Source organism: Gorilla gorilla, chromosome 10, assembly GCF_029281585.2.
Source record: "Gorilla gorilla gorilla isolate KB3781 chromosome 10, NHGRI_mGorGor1-v2.1_pri, whole genome shotgun sequence".
In the NCBI taxonomy this organism is placed as follows: domain Eukaryota; kingdom Metazoa; phylum Chordata; class Mammalia; order Primates; family Hominidae; genus Gorilla; species Gorilla gorilla.
This window is the reverse complement of record NC_073234.2, coordinates 83415052-83423744: the sequence shown is the minus strand read 5'-3', so window position 1 is coordinate 83423744 and position 8693 is coordinate 83415052. Positions and strand designations below refer to the sequence as shown.

The window sequence follows — 8693 nt, the reverse complement described above, 5'->3', positions numbered from 1 at the left end:
AAACTTTAAGGAATGAAAGCATACTAGAAAGAATTATCTAATCAGAAAGGAAGACAGCCAGTGAGAAAGAAAGAAACAAAGAATCTACAAAGCAATCAGAAAACAATTAACAAAATGAGAGGAGTAAGTCCTTACCTATCAATAATTACCTTGAATATAAATGGATTAAATTCTCTAACCAAAGACACACACAGAATGGCTGAATGGGTGAAAAAATAATAATATGCTGCCTTCAAGAGACTCACTTCACCTTAAAGGACAAACATATGTTGAAAATGAAAGGATGAACAAAAATATTCCAGGCAAATGGAAACCAAAAAAGAGCAGGGAGAGCTATAGTTATGTCAAAAAAAAAATAGACTTTAAGTCAAAAACTGTGAAATGTGACAAAGAACTTCATTATCTAATGATAAAGGGAATAATTCATCAAGAAGATATAATAATTGTAAATATATATGTGCCTAATGTCAGAGCTCCTAGATATATAAAGCAAATATTAATAGACCTGAAGAAAGAGATTGACTGCAAGACAATAGTAGTAGGGGATTTCAACCATGAACAGATTATCTTGACAGAATATCTATAAGGAAACATTGGATATACCAAATGGAACTAACAGACATATACATGACATTTTAACCAACAGCAGCAGAATACACGTTTGCTTCAACATTCCCCAGGATAGATCATATGGTAGACCACAGAACAAGTCTTAACGAATTTAAGAAGATTGAAATCTTATCAAGTCTCTTTTCCAACAACAATGGTATGAAACTAAAAATCAATAATAGGAGGAATTTTAGAAAATTTACAAATATATGGAAATTAAACAACATGTTTCTAAATAACCAATGGATCAACAAATAAATTAAAAGAGACATTTTTAAAAAAATCTTGAGATAAATAAAAATGGAAGCACAACATACCAAAACTTATGGGATGCAGCAAAAACAGTTCCAAGAGGGAAGTTTAAAGAAATAAACATCTACATTAAAAAAGAAGAAAGATCCCAAATAAACAGCCTAATGTTACACTGCAAGGAACTAGAAATAGATGAATAAACTAAGCCTAAAGAAAAATGTGGTTTTTATTCCTCGTCATATGAAGCTAATCTCTCTTAACTTTCATTTTCTTAGCTTCTAAGTGGGAATAATGAAATGTTTCTTGTAGGATTATTTTGAAATTTGTTGATAATAGATGGGATGTATGTGACCCAATGGCAGCCCTTGCTGACTCTGCACTAACCGTGCATGACTATTTTTCATTTTTTCAACAGGCAGAACTTATTTTTAGCTTGTGGTCAATTAAGATCTTCTGAGTTTTTTTTTTTTTTTTTTAACCTAGGCAAACTGAGGTCTTTCTATCCTAAATATATGTAATTGATTTTTTTTGGAAACTTAATGCAGGTCTTTAACATTTATCCCTTTAAAACAGCTGACTTAGGGCCTTACCACAAACAGCTCTCCTGGTATGGAATGTTCTTCCTCCTGACCTTCCCATGGCTGTCTCTCTCTCTTTTTTTAATCATTCAGGTCTCAGTTTACATGGCATCCTTTCAGCAAGACCTTGCCTGACGACTCAATCCAATGCTGCGTCCAAGTCACTCTCTGTTATACTCTGCTTCTGTTCTCATTTCTTTAGTTGCTTACCATCCATTACCCACCCCACCTCAGCCTGGCCAGCCTGCACTTATAAGAACACCTAGCACAAAATGAAAAGTCAATGAATATTTGTTGGAAGAATAAATAATAGTCATTCTTCTTTTGTTATTGAGAAAAAGTTCTTAATATTGGTTCATTCCTACAAGATGCCTTAACATCAAGGAAAAGAAGTTATTTTCACTTCCTATCAGCATTAGCCTCACATTCTTTAAAAATAGTTTTTTATTAAAGTTTTTTTTTATAGTAGCATGTAGAAAGTTGAACTTTTTCAGAAGAGTCATTGGATGATGTGCTTTGAGGCAGGCAGCCTAACAGATAATCTTTCTAGACCCCCAGGGACAAGAATCAGGGGTTCTTCCTGCTCTTAGATAAACTATAGTGTGAGGTGAACTATTGGGAAGAAGAGGTGAATAGAAAATAAGCAAAGGAGGCCAAATTTTTGTCACTGATTCAGTATAGCAGCTAAGGGATAGGGAGAATTGAAGAAGTCCTGAAGTTCCTGGCTTAGGCCACTGGATGGATAGTGGTGTTATCTGGCAAGATAAAAGCACTGTATAAAAGCAGGCAGAAAAGGAGAAGCAAGATCAGGAGAAGTAAGAAGATCCAAGCACAGTTGGGGAGAATAGGTTTGGTGCTCAGGGGATGGGTCCAGACTAGACTGAAAGATCTGGGGCTTCTTCTGCAGGTGGCAGTTGAAGTTATGGGAGCAGTTAAGATCACTAAGTAGTGTCGGAGAGTGAGCAAAGAGGGGTAAGGACTGGATCTTCAGTCACAGTAACATGGAGAGTCAGGAAGATAAGAGGGGACTGGAAAGAGCTAGCCAGGGGTTTAGGGGAACCAAGAGAGTGGCATCAGAGAAGCCAAAGGAAGAGTGTATAGTCAATAATGTCAGATGCTGAAAGATGGCAAGTTCTTAGACCAGAAATGAGTCCACTGATTTGCCAATCTGTGGTCCTTGGTGACCTTTGGCAGTCACAGTTTCAGAGTTGTTGGTGGTGATGGGTGGGGGCAGAACTTAGAAAGCAGTGGGCTGAGTAAAGAAATGAAAGAAGAGAGATCTCATCTGTCTATGTTCTTTAAGATGTGGTAGTCTGTTGCACTACAGTGGAACTGCTAGGAAAGTGCTGCTTTTAGCAAGCATATTATATACACTGGTGGCTCAGTTTCAGCTTGTGGTCAACTAAGATCTTCTGACTTTTTTTTTAAACCTTGGCAAGCCAGGGTCTTTCTATCCGCAATGTGCATAATCGATTATTTTTAAAACCTTTAATGCAGGCCTTTAACATTTATCCCTTTCAAATAGCACCTTATTAGTGTAAGCCAAATTTTCCAAACATATTCTAAAGCTAATTTCATCATTGTTTGCTTTATAGTCCTGCCTAGGACCTTACCTTTTAAGACGCCTGGTTCTCTTCCTTAGAAACTAGGGATGGCAGTGTTCCTGTTACTATAATTTGTGCATGGAAAACTAGATTGAGCTCAATTTCATTCCTGGGAAACAACAACTTTCTTAGCTGAAATATAAACCCTAAATGGAAAGCAACTGACCAGAGGTTTTTTAAGAATTGCATTTTGAAATAGTAATTGACCACAAATCAAAAGACATGTACTATTTAATGTGCTTGATTGATTTCAAGCTTCCAAATCCTCAAAGCTAAAAACTGTCATCATAATGTACGTAGTTAATGGGTGACTGTATTTTTAGAAAAGCTTTTGACAAAAGGCTAGAAAAAGACTTAAATGCATAAACCAGGGTATTTTCTTGCCTGAGTATTCCATTAATTGAGATTTTATACTTAACACCTTTTTTTTAAGTTTTGCAAAGGACCATGAAATTGTGATCCCTGTGAGGTAGATGGGCTGTTTTTATTTCACTTCTAAGAAGATCAAGGTATAAGGTACCTATTTCCTCGGATGTTATGAACCCAAAGAATATAATGGTGACCTTTTGATTTTCCACCCAGGCCTTTTGCCATGACTTTCCCAGCACTCACGTCAGATATCTTCATTCACAATTTAAAAAGAAGAGTTATGTCTCAAGGAGAAAAATCTAGGTAGGAACAGATAGAAACAGTTTTACATAGAGCTCAGCTAATTGTGTGAAGTTGGTGGTCATGAAACTGTGGGACTCTGAATGTTGGTTACACCAAGGCGCAATGTGGGCAGAAGATGCTTCCTCCAGGCAGCTTGGGCAAACTGTTTAGTGCAACACCCTTGCTGTGTAGGCTTATTTTTAGCAGAAACAGGGACCTTGAACTCATCAGCTCATTTTGAGTTCAATATGAAATCTGAACCTAGACACGAGAAGATGCATACCTGTGTCCCCACCCGCCCCCTTGGTGTGCTGCCAGAAAATGTTTACTCAGAGCAGCAGCTGAAGTCTGTTTGGGAACCTGCAGCCTGTGTACATCCGACTAGTGACCAAGATGCTTGGGTGTGTGCTGACTCATTTAAGAACAACTGATTTAGAGAGCTGCTGGGGTGTGGGTGTTAGTGTGCTGTGGTTCATTTTCCAGCATGCTACCAGAAAAGCACTGGATGGAAGTGGCAAATGATGAAGTCAAAACACAGTTATTGTACTGTTCAGAATATAGACAGCAATTTCCTTTCTAAATCTGTCTTTTAGGATGCCCTAGTCATTAGCATCTGGATTTGGCAATATTTTAGAAATATTTAAATATAGCTATGTTTAATGAGCACTTACCACATGCTAGGCATTTTTCTAAATGTTTTACAGGCGTTAAATCATTTAGTCCTCACAGCCACACTCTGAGTTATCTGTTCTCATCTGTCATCATGGCCATCTTGCAGTTGGGGACAGCTGAGGCTTGGGGATATGTAATTAGCTTAAAGATACCAGAGTATCTGTGGCAGAGCATGATATAAATCCAGGTCTGACTCAATGTCAGACTCAATATGACTCAAGTCTATATTGTTAACCTGTTAAATGTTACTGAGGTTTTGGTGCTATTTAAATAGAAATAAATGGGTTGTGTTTAATGTTCAGTAAACACAATTTCTATACCACTTTCTGATTTTTTTTGTGTATGGATATATATGAAATAGAAGTCAAGAGTTTGTCCATTTAATCTGAAAATGTGCACTCAATTGTGATTAGGTGTAGGAAGATGGTGCGATGATCTTTTTACATATGATGGATTCTTAAGTCTTTTTAATTCTTTCAGGTGGCTGATCTCTGTTCAGGGATATGTCAAACAACCCTTCTTTCTCCAGCAGGCAAGAGGCAGGTCTGGGTGGGACACTCTGGGCTGGGCTGGGCCTAGCTTCTGGAAACACCTAGGGATCCCTTAAGTCATAGCCTAAGTCAGGGTCCTGGGGCCATTGAGAACTCTTCATGGTTAAGAAGGGGGGATACCTGAGGGTAAGTTAATTACTCCAGTGGCATAAATCAGTGTTTCAGACATACATTTAATCATCTGTAACAACTTTTGTTGACCCTATCTTAAGGTCATTTGAATCTTTTTCCAGAAGCCTATTGCTCTTGGCAATCTGAGGGATGGGGCAGTTAGAGACAGAGGGCTTTGACCCATATGTCTCAGGCCTCATCAGCATGACTACAGAATAGAGACATTTATTTATTTATTTTGTAATTGCCTAAATTATGAAATTGTGTACTCCCCTCGTTTTCTTGCCCAAATGCTAAAAACTGGAACCCCCTACCTCAACTGTTCTCTCAGTATTCTGAGAGCTCTCAGTGTCAGGTTTCACTGTTCCTCCCTCCTCCACTCCCCAGGTCTCTTTGTCTTCCTCTGTGTTGTCATGACCTTCAGGGCTGGGCTGCTGTGATCATCCCTGCCACCTTCCAGAGACCACTCTCATACCCTCTACTTGATCTCAGGAAATAGACCTCTGCCCTCCTGTTTTCCAGCTTGTCTGAACTGTATGTAGCACAGGCCCTTCCATAATTCCCCGTAATACAACTGAGGCCAACCACGTAAGTATAGGCATACTTTGTTTTATTGTGCTTCGCTTTCCTGTGTTTTGCAGATATTGTGGTTTTTACTAATTGAAGGTTTGTGGTAACCCCTTATATCCACCTGGTCTATTGGCTCTGTTTTTCCAACAGCATATGCTCGCTTTGTATCTCTGTGCCACATTTTGATAATTCTCATAATGTTTCAAACCTTTTCATTATTATTATATCTGTTGTGGTGATCTGTGATCAGTGATCTTTGATGTCACTATTGTAATTGTTTTGGGGCGCTGAGATCTGTGCCCCTGTAAGACAGAGATCTTAATCGATAAATGTTGTGTGTGTTCTGACTGCTCCACCAACCAGGTGTTCCCTGTTTTTCTCCCTCTTCTTGAGCCTCCCTATTCTCTGGGACACAACAATATTGAAAGCAGGACAATTAATCACCCTACAATGTCCCGTAAGTGTTCAAGTGAAAGGAAGAGTCTCATGTTTTCTCACTTTAAATCAAAAGCTAGAAATGATTAAGCTTAGTGAGAAAGGCATGTCCAAAGCCGAGATGGTCTGAAAGCCAGTCCTCTTGCACCAAACAGTTAGCCAAGTGGGGAATGCAAAGGAAAAGTTCTTGAAGGAAATTAAAAGTGTGACATCAATGAACACATTAGTGACAAGAAAGTAAAACTATCTTATTGCTGCTATGAAGAAAGTTTCAGTAGCCTGGATAGAAGACCAAACCAGCCACAACATTCTCTTAAGCTAAAGCCTAAACCAGAGCAAAGTCCTAAATCTCTTCAATTCTGTGAAGGCTAAGAGAGGTGAAGAAGCTACAGAAGAAATGTTTGAAGGAAGCAGAAGTCGGTTCATGAAATTTAAGGAAAGAAGCTGTCTCTATAACACAAATGTGCAAGGTGAAGCTGCATGTACTGATGGAGAGGTTGCAGCAAGCTATCCAAAAGATGTAGCTAAGTTCAATGTTGAAGGTGGCTACACTAAACAATGGATTTTAAATGCAGATGAAATAGCCTTATATTGGAAGAATATGCCATCTAGGAGTTTCATAGCCAAAGAGGAGAAGTCAAGGCCTGGTTTCAAAGCTTTAAAGGACAGATTGACTCTCTTGTTAGGGGGGCTAATCTGGCTGTGACTTTAAGTTGAAACCCATGCTTATTTATCCTTCCCAAAATCTTAAAGTCCTTAAGAATTATGTTAAATCTACTCTGCCTGTGCTCTGTCAATGGAACAACAAAGCCTGGATAACAGCACATCTGTTTACAGCATGGTTTACTGAATATTTTAAGCCCACTGTGGAGACCTACAGCTCAGAAAAAAATATTTCTTTCAAAATGTCACTTCTCATTGACAATGCACCTAGTCACCCAAGAGCTCATGCCTTCTGTGTTAGGCTTTATTCTGCAGCCCATGGATCAAGGAGTAATTTCAACTTTCAGGTTGTATTATTTAATAAATAAATTTTAAAAGCCTATAGCTGCCATAGATAGTGATTCCATGAATAGATCTGGGAAAAGTAAACTGAAAATCACCCGGAAAAAATTCACAATTCTGGCTGCCATTAAGAACTTTCATGATTCATGAGAGGAGTTTAAAATATAAACATTAATAGGAGTTTGGAAGAAGTTAATTCCAACCCTCGTGGATGACTTTGAGGGATTCAAGACTTTAGTGGAGAAAGTAACTGCACATGTGGTGGAAATAGCAAAAGAAGCAGAAGTGGAGCCTGAAGCTGCAAGGGAATTGCTGCAACCTCCTGATAAAATTTGAGTGTGTGAGGAGTTGCTTCTTAGAGATGAACAAAGAAGGTGATTTCTTGAGATGAAATCTACTGTTGGTGAAGATGCTGTGAACACTGTTGAAATGATGGCAAAGGATTTAGAATATTACATAAACTTAGTTGATAGAGCAGTGGCAGGATTTGAGAGGATTGGCTCCAATTTTGAAAGAAGTTCTACCGTAGGTAATATGCTATCAAGCAGTGTTGCATGCCACAGAGAAATCTTTTATGAAAGGAAGAGTCAATCAATACAGCAAAGCACATTGTTGTCTTATTTTAACAAATTGCCATAGCCACCCCAACCTTCCACAACCACCATCCTGATCAGCTAGTAGCCATCAACGTCTAGGCAAGACCCTACAGCAGCAAAAACTATTACAACTTGCCAAAGGCTCAGATAATCATTTTGGATATTTAGCAATAAAATATCTTTTATGTTTTTGAGACAGGGTCTCACTCTGTCACCTGGACTAGAGTACAGTGGAATGATCAGAGTTCACTGTAATTTCGAACTCCTGGGCTCAAGCGATCCCCTTGCCTCATTCTCCTGACTATCTAGGACTAGAGGCGCATGCCATCATGCCCAGCTAATGTTTAAATTTTTTTGGTAGAGACTGGGTCTTGCTATGTTGCCCAGTCTGGTCTTGAACTCTGGCTTCAAGTGATTCTCCCACGACTGCCTCTCAAAGTGCTAGGATTATAGGCATGAGCCAGCAACGCCAGCCTATAAAGTATTTTTAAATTAAGATATGTACATTGTTTTTTAGACATAATATTATTGCATACTTAATAGACTATAGTATAGTGTAAACATAACTTCTCTATGCACTGGGAAACCAAAAAATTTGTGTGACTCACTTTATTGTGATATTTGCTTTATTGTGGTGATTTGGAACTGAACCCACAGTACTTCTGAGGTATGCCCATTGTAGAATTGAAATCACCCCTGTTCTAACTGTGGCTTTTCTTAGAGCTGTGAAAATCACTTGGCTCCCAGTGGTCCTCAACCTAGGCAAAGTCTGGTCCTCCCCAATCACCCTACTTATAAGAAGGAACCAAGCCTTATGAGGAAACCTTGTAAAATTTCCCCAGGCCCTAGAGATGGGAAATAGACTTCTCCATACTCCAACGCCCACTGCCACAATTGCATTCTCTGTACTAGAATTGCCTGTGTGCAGTGACAGACTGGAAGTATAAGCATTCTTTAGGAAAAACTCTACCTTTATTTGCAGGGGTGTAGGTTTAACCTCCAGCTCCCTCAAATCATCAGAACACTCAAGTCAGACATTAACACTTCCTGGCATCTGGC

General features: G+C 38.9%; 1 pseudogene; it reads left to right on the top strand.

The window, feature by feature from the left end:
* Positions 1 to 6048: 6048 nt before the first annotated feature.
* Positions 6049 to 7785, top strand: LOC129525989 (tigger transposable element-derived protein 1-like; annotated as a pseudogene).
* Positions 7786 to 8693: the final 908 nt, after the last annotated feature.